Genomic DNA, 17788 nt, shown 5'->3' on the forward strand with positions numbered 1-17788 from the left:
TATGCGTCTGGTGGCAGTGGGAGCCGCCGGATACAAGCACAGTGGCGGTGGTGGATGGTGGAGCCCACTTCCCCACTTACCTGCCTCTGAAGCTTCAGAACGGTCCGGATCAATTTGGACCATTCTGGACTGCTTCAGGTCAATCTGGACATCCCCCAACCCACTCCAGACATCCCCCAACCCACTCCGGATCACCCCGCTCCGCTTCGGATTCAGGGATCTGAAACGGAGCGGAGCATACCCCTATCCACAATGCAACAGATTTTTTTGCAGGTCCACTTGTTCCATCTACTTCCAATGTTCATGTGTAAGTGCCATTACTTATGTTACTACCTACATACAAAGGCAGATCTTACCAGTCTTTGGTTTGCAGATATTTTTTTTAAAAAAAGCTTTAGGGAGAAAAGACCAAGGAGGACCCCAAAACAGCCCAATGAGAACTAAGCAAGTTCAATGCCCATGGAATGCTGACAAACTATTGGAGGCTAAAACCAGAAAAGAAGATGGGAGACGGAATGGACTGTGATGTAATAGGGCGTGGATGGCTGACTGGAACAGAAAACTTAAGCACTCCACACTGCAACATTTGGTTGCAGGTCCACTTGAATTTTTTATTGTCATCCTATTATAGGAAGTGTCAATCCTCTTTAGAAACTCTTTTAAATAGAATCATTACACCTTGGGCAACGTCATTCACTCTAGAATTCAAAAAATGCTTATGCCCCACTAGAGTCCAGACAGCTCCGTTCCATGTACGTTGTACTCTAGACACTGTCAATCTATCCTCATTTGTTATGCTTGTCAGGTCTTTTCATCATTCCTCTTTTTTTTTTTTTTTAATATGCCCCAGAGGCCTTTGAATCCCTAGTAGACGCAAATCAATTTTCACACTTCTGAAATCAATCCATTTTCCAGTTTACCCCCACATTTGTTCCTTTCCACTCACCCCCACTTCTGTTTTTAATTTGGCTGCATTCATTCCTCTAGCAATTTGCTCACACAAAACCCCAAACCAAACACTTTTAGGAGTATGATTAAATCCGCAGTGTTTGTTTGGGAGGGATTCCAACTTGGCTGAGAGGCGTGCTAGATTCCATGTCATGTAAGCAATAAACACTTCACTGTGCAAACGGATGCTTCCATTGAATGCGTGGCCCAAGCAGCCTTTCATAAGAGATTCCAACCCATCTTTTAAGAGTGTGATTTGACCTTCACAGCACCTTTGATCTCAAGCAACTGGGATGAGTAAAAGTCAGCCCATGCACTTGCTAATCAAACTGCTAAGGCTTGGCTTGGCCTAAACCCGGTATTTATTCTTATGTGACAGGCTGCACCAAAGACATACTTGAACAACACTGTGTAGCTTTTTTTGAATTTTGGAGGTTTGTCACAGTCTGTTTCAGTCCTGATGAACCATTATTTCTAGGTCAATAATGAATCCGTTCGGGCAGGGGGGAAAAGAGCAAACATAAAGAGAACTGAAGAAAACAAGAGGCAAAGGAATGTGTTTGAAGCCAACAGTTTCCAGCTGTTCGTCTTGATTCAAATGTAATTATTTTCCAAAAGAACTAAAGAAGAGACACAAAATTACATTTCTGGGTCAGGGTTTGCAGTGAAGTATGCCTTACTAATTCATCTTTGAAGGCACGAACATGCAATAGCTGTTTTGTACTGAGAATACTTTCTGCCCCATAATACTATACCTTTGACATATTAAGCAGACCTGGAATATTCAATACCAGACAACAGGATCATCACTGACACCATGGGACACATCATGAAGCAGATTTATGCATTCATAAAGTATGCAATAGGCTAGGGTGAGAGACAGCGAGTTGACTTCCCTAACCCCAACCATAACTATCTTCACAGGTGCGCTTGGTGGGAACATGGGAGAGGGCCTTCTCAGTGGCTGCTCCAGTGCTTTGGAACTCTCTTCCCGGGGAAGCTGGACTGCTCCCTCCTTGATGGGCTTTCGAAAGCAGGCTAAAGCTTGTTTGTTCCAGCAGGCCTTTGGACCTCCATCTATGTTAATGACTTATAATTTTGTTGTGTATTTTAAACATTTTATTTTCTCCTATGTATGTTTTAAACTTTGTAAGGCCGCCTTGAGGCCCAGTATTGGGCAAAAGGCAGGATACAAATAAATAATAATAATAATAATATAACAACAATAATAATATAACCGTAACTCAAGACACATTCTATTTGGTGGAGTACTAACAGGGGGCATAGGTGCATCCAAATACAAAAATAAGCCAAAAACTAAAAGAGGGCACCCCAGGAATGGGTGGGATGCCCACTCTGCCCCTTTCCGCACATCCCTCTCTGTCTCTGTAAATGGCCCTTCACTCTCACATGATTCTTTTGTTATTATTATTAATTATTTATTTATTTATTTATTTATTTATATAGCACCATCAATTTTGGGGGAAATGTTCATGGCTTCTCCCTGTGCTACTGGTTTTGTATATGAAACCCGAGCCTTATCACTTACAACCCAGGCAGTCACACATCTGGAGAAGGACAAGTCAATTAACAAAAGATTTATTAATACACATTTAACCAAAACCACACCTTTAACCAAATATCCAATAATGTCAATCCCAAAGGATAGCCAAACACAACTGAGCGGCTTAGCACAGTTCCTCATATGTCCATGGATTGATTGGCCCCAAATATCTCAAACCAAAGTCTTGTAGCAGTTACAACCCCCCCCCAGCAAAGTATAGTCACTCTCAGCATTGTTTCAGGAGACCCCCAGACTCTAGCTCTGTAGCACCCACCAGATCCCAGTCTGTTCAATAGATTTTCACTCCTTGAAAAGAAATGCTGTCTCAGCTCCTCACTGCAAAGCAGCTTCTGGCCCAGGCAGCACCAGCACAGCAGTCTCTTTCTTCCAGAAGAAAAGAAAATATATCAACTGCTCTCAAGCAGCTGGACAATCTCCTAGTTCCATACTGAAGTCAGCCACACTCTATCCATAATGCCACATGTCTTTCAAATGTCCTCTGAACAAGAACTAAAGGTTTGGCTTAAATAACCACATCAGGCTGACCCACATTAATCCAGATTAAACCTTCCAAATCATGGCACCGCATAGCATAACATTACTTTACATTATACATTTTCCTTTATATTTTTATAAACCAAACATTTAAAATATACAGATTAACTCTCAACCAGTTTTCTGAATTTCTTTCCTGCTTACATTACTCCATTGCATGGCAGACTTCTGAGATCCCATCTGTTACATATCTGAGCACAGAAGTCCAAATGTGTGGTAGGTGGATGAAGCAGAAACCTGGAAAGTTAGGTGCCTTTCCCTTTATATTGAAAGAATGCATTCTGCTGTACAGATTACATGTACAGATGGCCCTGGTTCTGCACGCGTTCCAGCTGTGTATGGATGGGCTGGAACAAAGGAAGGATCAGAACATGATGAATTGAAGTCACTTCTGTGAAGGTCAAATAGCATTGTTAAATGCACAAATCATCACAATCCAAACCACTGCACAGGCATCTTATGTAAGGATACGGTAGCGTAAGACTTATTACTTGAGATCTACCAGACCGTTTTTGCTCATTTTTGTTTTAAACTGACACTTGAACAATGTAGACATGCAGAAATTTTTGAAAAAGTTCAAAGTTTGAGCTTTGGGCAGCTTGGGAAGGGAGAGGGATGAGATAATGGGGAGATTAATGTATATGCCCCACAGTGTGCATGTAATGTAACATGTGACACAGTATGTATATAGCAGTTGAAAATATCAAACAAAAATGATGTACATGGCACACAACTGCTAGGCATATAACAAATTGAAAAACTGGGGTGAAAGTATGGTTTTTCTCATATATTTTTCTATATACAATATCACCTCTTATGCATGAAGTAACATTAACTGTACTATGATAGAAAATTATGTATACAAGTTGTTTAACATAGATTGAACAGGCTGAGATAGCTGAATAGAGATGTTTTTACAATCAGAACAAACAATCAAACAACAGATGATAAGATGATATATAGGCTTCCGGTTCTTTTAAACTGTTTCGCAAAGCGCTTCTTCAGAATATTTCAACTATTAGCACCATCATAAAGCTACTGCCGTGGGTAAATGGAGGGATCCTAGAATTCATTCCTCAATTCTTAAATGACATATTTAGTCCTTCAAATAAAGGTTCACTTAAAGTCCTGGCCGAAAAATGCAAATCTTCAGAAGTGGTGAGGAACTAAGTGGTGATATCACACCTAATTGGTGATATTGTATACAGAAAAATATAAGAAGTATATATATCAATATATGATAAAAAAAAAACCATCCTTTCACCCCAGTTTTTCAATTTGTTAAATGCTTAGCAGTTGTGTGCCATGTGGATCATTTTTGTTTGACAGTATGTGTATGAACATGTAATAATGCTTACTCTTGTGAGCGCTTAGATGCTGGGCCAATGAAAGGACACACACAGTATGTTGGGAAAGGGACTGGAGAAAAGTCATTTGATTATTGTTAGAGGAGGAGGAAGAGAAGCTGAGAAGAAAAAGCTGAAAGGAGGAAGAAGAAAGAAAAATATTACATCATATGTTGTAATAAGTGAAATACATTTATTTTAAAAGTGAAAAGTTGTTCCAGTCTCAAGGGAAATGGTGAAACATATTTTTATCCAATCATTCTCAGAATACTAGCCCCCATGGTGACATGGGATTTGCACTAGTATCCTAAGAGATGTCAACAATATTTTCTAACAGAAATTAAGGAAGAAATTGGTAACTTGAACTAGTCTTCAAAGCTATGAAAAATATTGAACGTATAATTCACTAAACTAGCAGTAATTACTTGAAGCCCAAATCACTTTTGGAAATCATTTTGCAAACCATTATTGTCGGTGCATGTATAATATCTGTATGTGCGTGAGATGGAATGATTCATCCAAATTTGATGTACATTATAGATTAGAAGAACAGCTCACAATTTCCCAAATGCTTCTTTTTCCTTTAGACAAATGTAAATTTTGCCAACGATGGCTGTAAGATCATTCCGTGAATGAACAATGCACAATACCTTCTGTCCATACATTTGTACTGCTAATCTTTTTATAGCTTTTGATGAAAAAGGTTTAGGGAAAGGGTATGTCACATATAAATAAGACTCGAAATTCTAAATGCTTTTACGTATAAATTCTACCGCAGGCAATAAGATTTTAATTGAGCATCATGTGGACCAGAACTGCATTTTGCCATGGAGTTGTACAGGCACTTTATTGGCCTCTGGAGTTCCTCATTACATTCACACATCTGTCAGTTGTTGTTTTTTGTTTTTTAAACGCACACACAAGACTATTCATATTTATATTTGTAGAACTAATGATCTGATCTTGAGGTCTAGTTCTTCACTGGAAGGGCATGGGTTTCAACCCTGCCTCTAACCCACACACAATATGGCATTGCACCCACACTGGAGCTGACCCCATATGTACCACTAGCATGGCACCTTCCATCTGTGCTGCTCTGCCAGCTGTTGCCCCTTACAATATACTTTTACCTAAAAAAGAAAAAGAAAAGAAAAGGACATTGTAGAGTTCGGAAAGGTGCAGAGAAGAGCAACCCAAATTACCAAGGGGGAAGGAACAACTCCTATATGAGGAGAGGTCACAATGTGTAGGACTGTTTAGCTTAGAAAAAAAAAGTCTAGTAAGGAGAGAGATATAAAAGTGTACAAAACTGGTATGGCGTAAATGTTGTACTCTTTCCGACAACCTTTTTATTTCTCCAGTATTTTAACATTTTACCGTCCTAGTCTTTTATCCCTGCTGTTTTAAATCTGTATTTTAAAGCTCTGCGTTGCTGCTTGGTTTTATTCTGGTTGTACATTTAGATTGAAACTCACTGCAAGATGTAGCAATGGCCACCAACTTGGATGGGTTTAAAAGGGGATTAGAGAGATTCATGAAGGAGAAGGCTATCAACAGCTACAATTCATGGTGACTATATATATCACTTCCAGTATGGGAGGCAATACGCATTTCTGGACCAGTTGCTGGGGAATACAAGTGGGAGGGTGCTATTGTATTAATATCTTACTTAATATCTTACTTGGGGCACCAGGGCTGAATAGAAGCAGCTGAGCCATGCTCTAAGGTTAGGAAGGAGACTGGACACTGGCAGCCTGTGTATATGACAGCCTATAGAACTTGGGCCTACCCAGAGCCCTGAAGGCTGATACGCTCATGGAAGAGCACAGGGCACTATTTAAGATGAAGCAGCACAGCCCCACAGGAGCTATTTGTATTGCTTGTTACATTTGTATTCTACCTTTCCCCCAAGGATCTCAGAATGGTATTTTAGCCTCACAATAGTCCTCTAAGGCAGTGATTTGCCCATGGTCAGTGACAAAGCTTTATAGCTATGCAGGGATTTGAACTTGGGTCTCTCATATACAGGCCAAATGCGGTACTAGGGATATTTCCAAAAGGTCTTTTTCTGAATTTCTTCCTAAAATTTGTTGTTCTGAATTACCTGATAAGCATGGTTGTGAACTAGGTTGTGTGAACACTGCCATTCTACCATTTTTTTTAAAAAAAATCCAGACTTAGTTCGGACTGCTGTGTATGTTTTCAATTCATGCTTTCCCCCCTCCCACCTAGTGGTTATTGACTAGTCAATGCATGCATTAACTTGATTAAAACTGTTCAAAGAGGAACCTTCATATGATCGTACAGTTGCATGAAGATCCCGTCTTCTGTGTTGATCTAATCAGAGCCTATTTCCATCTTTTATATTAGTCCAATTCAAAAGGGAATCCTACTACAATCATGCAATCCCAGCAATATTTCTTTTAGTGCATTGGTTTAAATAGGTGCATACATGTTCAAAGTCACAATGATCCTAATAATTAACATCATCTGAATTATGTGATTGCATCAAGCTTGCTTTTTCTAGAAGTGTTTTAATCAACATGCATTTCTGTACATTGGTAGCCTGCCAGGGGTGCAGAACCTCAGGCCCAGGGGGCAAATCTGGTCCTCCTGGCTCCCAACCTGGCCTTCCATGGTTCCCCAAATGGTCACATCCCCTTCTTCTGGCCCTGGCTGCTTTCCCCCAAACACCAATAATTTGGTGATTTCCCATTTTTTGTGCCATTGTTTTGCACATTCTAAAAGATTGAGATGTCTCTCCTAAGGCTTAGTTACTGGCAATAAGAACTTTAAAGTACAATATGGTGGCATTGTTTGTATTGCTTGCATGTCTGGCTCCACCCCTTTTTTCTTTGGCCCTTTGGCTCCACCCGCTAGAAGGAATGAGACCCTCCCACCCACCCAAGGGCTTCATTGAAATTGAATTCGACCCTCCGTCTGAAAGACATTTCCTACTCCTGTAGGCTGTACAGTGTCATGGGGAAACATATAGCATAGAGTATGTACCAATTCCATGCATGTGCCAATTCCAAAATTGGGGTTAGGTATTCTCCAAATTAAAGCAGAATGTGGGGCACAGCCAACCCAAAGAATAATAATGAAAAGGGAAAGAGGACATCTGCTTAACACTTATAAGCACTGCACCTCTTTGGTTCCCAAAGCAACCCACATATGCCAGGGCAGGTTCACTGATTTCTGAATACTCCAAAATGAATGGTTTGAGGATTGTACCCTAGACTTAAAGTACAATTTAACCTTTTTAGCTTTTTTTATGCTTTAGAAATTTCGGGGGTAATACTCAAGGTGGATGATGAGGATGAGGATGAGGATGAGGATGATGATCCAACAGCCATTTATCCCCAGGAATTATCCTGTCCTCATATTAAAATTGCTATTTGAAAGGAGGATAACATAAGGGTATGGATTTCTTTAATGTCGGGGAGAATTTCAATTAGTATGTAGAAGACATTTATCCATAAGCCTCCCAGACTGCTGGGCTAATCTCAGCATTCCTTTCACCTGATGATAATTATTAATTAGAACATGAAAATATAATTAGAAAATGAGAATGGAATTATAAAATGATAAAGTATATACCTGGGCCCAGTGATAAACAATAATCCCAGACGACAAAGATAATGCACAGTAAAGGTTTAATGCTTCCCCTGGTTATTCTAGAAAGGGTAATAACAGTAGTAATAAACCTTCCATAGCTAAGCTGAGAATTATATGGGGCTGGATCTTGTATTGTGGATCCCCTTAAAAACTGAGCTGATGTAAAATAGAATATAATCAGTACATTAATTTTCCATCTGTGAGCATCCTGTTCTGTGGGCCAAAAGAGACGTTACTTTAAATTCCTATCTAGAAGCTATGCATTATTATTATTATTATTATTATTATTATTATTATTATTATTTACTGTAGAGAAGGTGTAAGACTTCCAGATCAGAATTAACCCTCCCCTTTCCCAGCACCACTATTGGCCCCATCCGATTCAGGCACCCTGTGTCTACTCTAGTGTAAATATGAATGAAAGAAAAAGACGTTGCTGCTAGATCTGGATTTAAAGTAATTTCTGTTTTGCCCCTGTATTTTTCATACAGGCCTGTAGGTCAGAATCAGTCGTATTTGAAGGTGATGTTTCCAGATCTACACCAAACAGAATATGACACTTTAAAAACATTTTGAAAACGATATATGGAGTGTGTCCTGGGCCCCAACAGTTGTCACTACTGTTATAAACCATTTTAAAGCAGCAGTGTAGATCCTGCCTGGGTGATTATCCATCACAGAAGAAACCAATGCAAATGAATCAATTCAATATCCTAGCCTAGTACTAAAAGTAGGTTTGGAGTGCCGAGCCCTTCCTTCAGCTAAATCCTTGTGGTGAATTTAGCTTTGACCTTTTCCGATTTGCATAACCAATGTCAGATATTTGCAGTCCTCAGTTACTATTGTGTTTCAGTGGGGACATGCACAGGAGCTGCTCCAGATCGATCCAAAGCATGAAGTGTTTTTATCTGGCCCCTGCCAGAAAGGGACAAGGGGATAACGCACAGCACAAGGGGAAGGCAGTGATTGATTGAGATGCTACACATTGTACAAATGATGGTTATCTTAGGAACAGAGATGATGGGCAGCAAATGTGTACATCTTTATCCTGCAGCAAAGAGAATGAGGCTGTGATTATGAGAACTCTTTATTATCTACTGACATAATATTAGCCAGTGCAGCCAAGTGAGTCACCACAAACTCCTCCAAGCAGTGCACTTGAGGAACTGGCTTCATTTTGCTCCTCGGCGCCTGTTAGAATTCTATTCACATTGAGTCTCGGAATCTTTTCCTCAAATCCTTAGTGTTTGTAATGCAGACGGAGTGTGTTTCTTCGCTTGTAGTTTGAGACTTCATGTGTGCCTGGAAGCAAGCAGGGACAGGAATCCATTTGTTACCGAAGGAACTGTTGTTATTGCTGCGAGGGGAGGAGGGGTCCTGTGGTTTTGCTTTTGTTTTTTGTGCTTGTTTATGGGACCTCGAATTCATTTGTTGTCCCAACTGCCAAGATGACACAGCCTTTAAGACACAGCAAGCCTACTTGGAGTTACTTTTATGCCCATAAGGATCATTCCTTCAAATACTTCCAGTTTGATGATGGTTCTAATTAATGCCATCTGGGTGGAAAATGGTGCTTCATTAAAATGTGTTTATTGGAGGTTGTGGTCTCCCAAGACTTAAACAGAAACCCAAGATTTGCAATCTCATTCATGGATATTAGGAATGAGTGAATCTGTCAGTTTTCTCCATATTCATCATATCTATCTATATCTATATCTATCTATCTATCTATCTATCTATCTATCTATCTATCTGTTTCAAATATGAAGGAAGTTGTCAATTTGGTAAATTCTTACTGAAAACAAATCAAAATGAAATTCTCACCTGTCTGCACCAGCCAAATAGCTACATGGTGAGGACTTGTTTTACCTGCCTGCCATATAGCTATGAAAGATAAGGAGCCTGTCAGAAAAGTGAGGTGGCAATCCTATTTCAGCACCACAAATATGGATGAATACACAGGGGTTCTGAATATGCAGAAATATTCTAACTGTGGTAAATTCTTATCGAAAACTAATTGAAATGAAATTCTCAGCTATCCCTAATGGATATTCCATGGACTCATTTTGTGGTCGTACTCTTGTATTTCAGCCTCTTAACATATAAAAGAAGGAATAAAAGATATGTTACCACATGTGGTCTTTCATGATCTCAGGGTGAGCTAACCCATGACAATTTCTTTGAGCGCAGTCCACTTCTTTTCAAATCTTTTGGCAATGCCTCTGCATTTTCCATCAATCAAGTTCATTACATCTACAGGTGTACACATTCTATTCAGAGAAAACTAACCCCAAACCTTCTGGAACCCATTGGAATATTCCCCCCCTGCGGTTTCTTTTCTCTAGGGGCTTGCACAGACAACCATTGGGTGACAGTGGTGGCGGGTGGGTGGGTGGCTTTCTCTGTAGTGCTACAATAAAATGGGAGAATATTGGAAGAATCCTGCCACACCCAAAATGAAATGCATACAATGTTTGCAACCCCAAGGTCTACTCATGCCTTCACAGCCTGATTCAGCACAAGCCATTTCACCATGACCATGTGATACCCCACTTGGCATAATAAGTCATGGATCTCCACCTTCCATGCCTGGGCATCCAGTATCCATGGGCTGTGAGGGGATAATAAATTGGAGCCCTAGTGTAATTTAAAACCCACAGGAAGAAGAGTGGCTGTGGAAGAAACGTAAATCTGGATGACGTATGGGGAGTGGTTGAGGTGCCCACCTATTTTCCACTCTAAATTGCCCCCAAACTGTTCCCCCCCCCAAACAAACAGTAGCACAATAATGTACAGTCCTGAGTAACGTATAGTGCAAGATCCAACTGCTTGGAGTGTATGAGCCATGGCAATTATTGCTTGGCAATCATTGTTGGGAAGAGGTCTGTGGAGAAGAGGACACTGCCTGGCCCACTGTGATCACTCTAGTCCACAATAAATCTGATTGACATTAAAGAGCCACAAATACCTTTTTGTGATAGCATTGTTACTGACCTCTTCAGAGTGATCATTGTAACTTCAGAATTATATGGTAATCTGTTCACTTGGATATCCATTAGGTTAGGGGGTGGGGGATGGCGGGAATCACGTATTTGTTGGTCTGTCCAACAAATGCTCTTTCAGGAGAGGACAGGAGAAAGACGTGTTATTACTGAGGTAGATTTTCTTCTTTTTCTTTCTTTCTTTCTTTTTTTTAAAAAAAGAGGAATAGGACTACAGGAGAAGTGAAAAATCACTCTGGCCCCAATCCAGATCAAACTGAATGTTGATCTTCATTGCTCTTTGAGACACAAAGAATTACAAGTGAATAATATTCTTTTTAGTAAGTTTAAGAGCCACTTATTTACTTCTCTTTCAAATGAACAGTTATCTTAGTTTTACAGAGCAGCAGCATGTAGCTATCAAAGAATCCAAACTTCATTAACTCCAGTGTCAGTACTGCCTACTACATACAAGGAAGCCCCTATTATCCAATGGAGAGAAGAATATTCTAGCAGCGTGGCTATGCAGTTTTCAGAAGTGTGGGTTTCAGAGGTCACAGCAGACACCCAATGAAAGAAAAGTGTATATGATGAAGGGGGAAATCGTGAAAATCCTTCATTCTGTTCCTCGCTCCTGGACCTGGTGGACCTGCAAGGGAGGGATATAGAGAAAACATCAAAGCTGCCACCCCCGTACTGTATTCTGTCCTAATGACTTCAAAAGCCACAGGGAATAAAATATTTCCTTTAATTCTCGGTCGCCAGTGAAAGACTGACAATGGCTTTCTTTCCATCATTATTGGTTAAAAAACAACCAACCAGGATAATAGATAATCCCTGGAAGTTTATATTTCTACAAGTTGCAGCATTATTTATTTATTTATTTATTTATTTATTTATTTATTTATTTATTACATTTCTATACCGCCCAATAGCCGAAGCTCTCTGGGCGGTTCACAAAAAATTAAAATCATAGTAAGACAATCAACAGGTTAAAAGCACAAATACACAATACAATATAAAAAGCACAACCAGAATAAAATCAGCCTCTTACCTGCTAATTCTTGCTCTGGGATTTGGGTAGCATATGCAGAGGCACACCAGAAACAGACGTCTTTCTGAGAATGTGTTTATTTTGACATTTGTTTAGTTATGGAGGAATTCATGTATTTGTTGGTCCATCCTGTTGCAAATGTTCACTGAATGCAGCAAGCAGTAAAAGGAATGAATGAAAGAAGCAGTTTTACTTAAGTAACCCTTTTTTTCCCTTTTTAAACAGGAGCAGGACAACAGGAAAAGTGAAAAATCACTCTGGCCCCAATCCAGGTCAGATTCTGCTATGCTGCAGTCATCTACTGGTCCACACCTATCAAGTTCAATGGGGAACAGATGAGCATTGTAATATACAACTGTGGGTGGATCTCCCTTGTTGGATGAGATCATTTGTACTGGGCATCTGAGCTTAACTAAACAATGAACAACTAAATGCTGGATGATAGGATATGGGATGTACCACCCATCATTTACAGACTACAATCTCTCCGTGCTATGCCAGTATTTCATCCCAGCTGATAGCCTTCTCATGCTGGAAGTTCAAAGGCCATTTGAAAACCTGATTCTCTGCCCCCTGTAGTCATTTAGCATTCCCCTCTGCCCTGGGACAATAATTGATTGTCTATTGATTTCCATGGACTGCACATTGTCATTTGGGATTACCCAAATGGGGAAAAGTGACAAAATTTACTCAAGCACAAACTCTGAATAGCCTTGCAGTTACTGTGGGAAGTGTCCTTAAAGAGTGCCATACAGAAAAATGGGTAGTGGATAGCATGGGTTGAGAAAAGTTACCTTAGAGAAAGATGTCTTCCCTCCTATCAACCTGCTGGTGACTGAGGTCATCAAAGGGCCTACTGCTGGTGGCTCCTTATGGACCTATGGTCCAATAGGAGTCTACCTGGAGAACGGTCTTCAGTGTGGTGGCCCCCTTTCAATAGATTCGCTGCTTCTGGTGGTCATGCAGGCACCAACACTGTGTTGTTTCCAGTGCCTCCTGAAAACATTTTTTTTTTATTCCTGGAAGTCTTCCTTGACAGACCAGCCATGGTTTTTATCAGTAGTATGTTTTTTAAAATAACAATTTTTGATATGTTGTTTTATTTCTTTTATCTTTTATCTTTTTATCTTTTATTGTTCATTGCTCCAGAATCTCTTTAGATGTGGAGCAGTATACAAATGCTGTAAATAAATAAATAAATAAAATAAAATAAAGCTGACTCCAGTTGAATCAGATTAATAGTATTAATGGTTCATCTCATACTATGTGATAAAATGGACAGTCCTCCTTTACCTAAGAATCTTCCTAGTGAGCTTTAGTGCAGTAGCACTAACATGCAAAGGTTTTTAGAGAGGCTTTTAAGAGACAAGTAGGGCTTAGTGGGACCATTATCACCCTGTTGCTAGTATGAATGAGTTAAAATGTGCCACAGGCAATTATTCCAGGTTGTCTGTGCTCTCACACTTATTTCTTGCTTTTCAAAAGTACTAATTTCCTAATCCTAAGGGTTTGTCTCTGCTTTCTACATACAGGTCTTCCATTGTTTTTCCTCACAACAAATTACCACAGATAATGGAGACTGAATGAGTATTGTGCAGTTCAACAAACTATTCTGGTAACACAGCCAGCCATTTCACATGACATGCTATGTGTTCCTGGGTTATACCATTTGAAACTGCAGATGGGGGACGTCTGCATGCTCCCCTTTCTCTAGCTTCTCTTGACATGTTAGTCTTGACTGAACTGATGGGTTTTGTTTGTTTTGAACACGAAAGAGCATTCAAGCATTTGACAGCCCATATGCAGTATGAAGTCATACAGTCTGGCAACAGATTCTTTATAAAAGCCTGCTGATCATGTGTTTTGCCTTGGAGACTGGAGATAGACAATAGTTATAGTGTGTTTTCTATAGAGTTAAATGTGGCCTGATTGTGCATCTCATGTGCAATGATGGCTCTCTCTTTTTTCCCTTGTCTTACTCACTGTTGACTCTGGTCTAGCTGGTTTTCAGACACTGCACTTCTTTTAGTCACTGCACAGCCCTCGTGTGGATGCCCCAGTTCACCAAAATGGATGGTGTGTTGCCAGGACATCATATCAGCGATGTCTTCTGAATCTTTTGAGGCATGCAAATGTGAACAAGTTGCATTGAGTATCAAATATTCAATAGCATCAAATCCCACATGTACAAATCTAAAATGGTGGTGGGTGGCCACAGTACAGGATCAGATAAATCTATATCTGTCTTGTAAAAATTGAATAAGGAGCATTTGTTATTGATTTGCATCATATTAAAAGTAGAAGGGACAAGTGAAATTTAGATCCAGCATAACATGAAGAGAAATTGCAAGTCTTGCAAAATTAACTCTAGGGATGGATTTTAACTTTATTAAAATGGCCATTCCTCCATATATAATATGTGGTATTTAAGGTTGCTGATGATAATTCCACATAAATAGTTCATTAGGATTAATCAGATCGTTATGAACTTTTTATGGGGTCCTCAGTATAGGCTATGGATCACATGGTATGAGGTGGGCCATTAATACCACTAATTTGATTCATGGCCAGCTGAATTCAACTGGAGTCAGCTTTCCATGAGCTTTTGGAAGGTCTTTTCACTACCTGCTGTTCCTTTCTATCAGTCCTCTTTTAAACCACTGCCCACAGTGATTGCTACAGATGACAGAAGGCTGTTGGAATTCCAGTTTTGACCAGTTTGATCACCTGCTTTCCCCCATTTGTGAAACACTGAGTGACATTTGGCCAAAGAAATACTGTTTTTGAAATCGTGGCCACAAGCAGATATGACATGCTTCCTCTGCGTCTGTACATAAGTACATTCATATGTAGGGGAGAGACCAAAACAGCTTTCTCCCTCTGTTCCATCCATTACACCAACCATGTATGTCTGAGTGGAGGGCAAAGGGACTCCCTTTCACATCTTGGGAGACAAGAGAGGTGACATGCTTGCTACCACATAGATGAGGGAGAAAATGTGTTTTCTGTTGCTCCAGAAGGTCAGATTCAAGAAAATGGATTGCAACTAAACCTTAGGAAGAACTTTCTGACAGAACAAACTGTTTGACAGTGGAACAGGCTGCCTCAGAAGGTGGTGGATTTGCGTTCATTAAAGATTGTAAAGCAGAGGCTGGATGGCCACTGCTCAGGGTGCTGTAGTAGTGCATTTCATGCATCAGCAATGGGTTGGGTTTGACAATCTTGGATGCCCCTTCAAATTCTATGAATATTAAGCCAAGATATGATCATTTGAACTTGGCCATAATGTTCCCAGTCCAATAAACTATTGTTTGTTGGAGCAGGGGAAAGCTCGCACACTCCCGTCTCCTCTCCATCTTTGCATGCCGGGCTATCTCAGAGGAGACTTCTTGGTGAGTCAAGCCATCATTTCTGGTCATCTCAAAGTGAGGAAACCTACACACCAGTGTTAAACCATGGTTTTCAATATTGATTGGTAAGCAGCACTTCAACCAGTGTTTTTCAGTTTGGGCATCATCGGAAACTGTATTTTCACAAACCGGAAAGTCTCCTCAGACACTTTGCATTCAAAGGAAGGAAAAGGAGGAGGAAGAAGGGAGTGCACAGGTTTGTCAAATAACCATGGTTTGCTAGACCAGGAACATTAAGGCCAGAGCTAGACCTAAGGTTTATCCTGGGATCATCCAGGGTTCGCCCCTGCCTGAGCACTGGATCCCCTGTGTGTCACCTAGATGAACAGGTTTGACCCCTAGACGATCCAGGGAGAAACCTTAGGTCTAGCTATGGCCTGAGTCTGAACTGGGCCTGTGTGTGCAGTGGATGGAGGGAACAGATGTAAGTCCATCCATTTGCTTCTTCCAACTGCTGCAAATTATCACATATTCCCACATTTGTCTTTATTGGCAACCGGAATATGGATCATGTTTGAGAAATGGGGGAAATTAGAATGCTTTAATTGAATCTGGCACTTTTCTCAAGAGTTTTTCTGGAGACCATATGTTTACTCCTCCAACTGTTTCTCTCTCTCTAGTTCCACCTCATTAACCTGTCATATTTTTATTTTCAAGACTTTTCTACACAATTTAAGGGAAAGAAAACATGTCAAAGGGAATTCATAGTATTTTTTAATTAACACACCTTTATTATGCTTTCAGTGAATGTTTTCATTATGTTTATCTATATAATTTCAATAAATTGTTAGGAAATAACAGGAATTGCAATTTAGTCCTGGTAAATTCAATATGAGTATTTGCATGGACTTCACTGTAATGTGAATTATGACCCATGATGGTTTCAAGTACGTCTTCTTATCAAGGATGATAGACATGGTTGAAAGAGACTAAAGTAGATTTGTGCATTGTGCTTTTATAGATTTCCTTGAAGCATCGAAAGCTGACATATATCATGAGAAGGCTAGATGAACCATTGGTGTGATTCAGTAAGGGCTTTCTTTCTTTCTTTCTTTCTTTCTTTCTTTCTTTCTTTCTTTCTTTCTTTCTTTGACTAGGTTTGGATGACACAATAACCAACTGTGGACTAAACAGTCAACAGTTGGTTATTGTGTTGTCTGTTGAGATTTTCTCACATCATGGTTGGTTATTCAGCTGAAATAACCAATGCAAATAACCAACACTGTGCAGAGTTGATTATTTAAATAACCATTGGTTATCGTGTCATGCGTTGGGCACCATTGACTATTTTGTCACACACAGTTGGTTATTTTTGGCAAGTAGAATTCCCTGGAGAGAGTGACCAAAGCAGCATCTGCTGCTCTATTCCAGACAGCAGAACTCACAATGGCTGTTGGGATAGCAGTGGGAGGATGGGGAAAGGGAGAGAGTAGGGATGTCTCAGTCAAACACACTGGCTTTAATCTACACCATGGTTGATTATAACCATGTCATGTGGTGAATGCCCCCTTGATAATCAACCATGGAGTGGTCTATTAACCCTCCATTGACTATTGTGTTGACCAAACTCTCTCTCTCTCTCTCTCTCTCTCTTTCTCTCTCTCCCTCCCCTCCCCCCTTCTCCCTTTCCCTCTGTCTCCCTTTACTCTCCTATTAGTTGAGGAAAGAAAAAATAATAATATGTGTCTCAGAATTTTTAACTCTGAACTTTTGAAGGTAGCAGAATTGCACATATACATGCATACATATACACATGCACTGATCTTTCTGCCGTTCCCTTCAATTTTCAATCCTGCTCCTACTCCACAAGTATAATAGCTGTGGGCTTCATGCTAATAATAGTCACTAAGCGACACTTTGGAATGTAAATTTATTAACACCATTGAAACAAAAGTGTGAAGTTTTAATAAGTTGTCATTAACATTCTGGAAAAACTGTTATATCTAATAAAAATAACTTAAGTTTTTTTTAATATGCCTCAAAACTGAGATAAAATCATAAACATTTATTCTTTTGATTTTAATAAAAATGTTTAAACCTTTGATGTTCCTTGGTGCTTGGGTTCAGATTCCTAGAACTATAAGTATATGGAAGTCTCATGGAGATATGTAATTCCAATGTGTGGCACATGATACAGCCAAACAGGAAAGATTTAAGACCATGATTAACTTTGGCTGGATCATATATTTTATTTCTCCAAAATAAATGAACATGGTATGGTTTTGCGTAACTGCAAAATCAAACAAGGTTTGCTCTGACTTAGAAGTTACTCATGTCAAATAAAGTATCACCTCTGGTGATAGTGCTGATCA

This window comes from Elgaria multicarinata, chromosome 5, assembly GCF_023053635.1.
Source record: "Elgaria multicarinata webbii isolate HBS135686 ecotype San Diego chromosome 5, rElgMul1.1.pri, whole genome shotgun sequence".
NCBI lineage: Eukaryota > Metazoa > Chordata > Lepidosauria > Squamata > Anguidae > Elgaria > Elgaria multicarinata.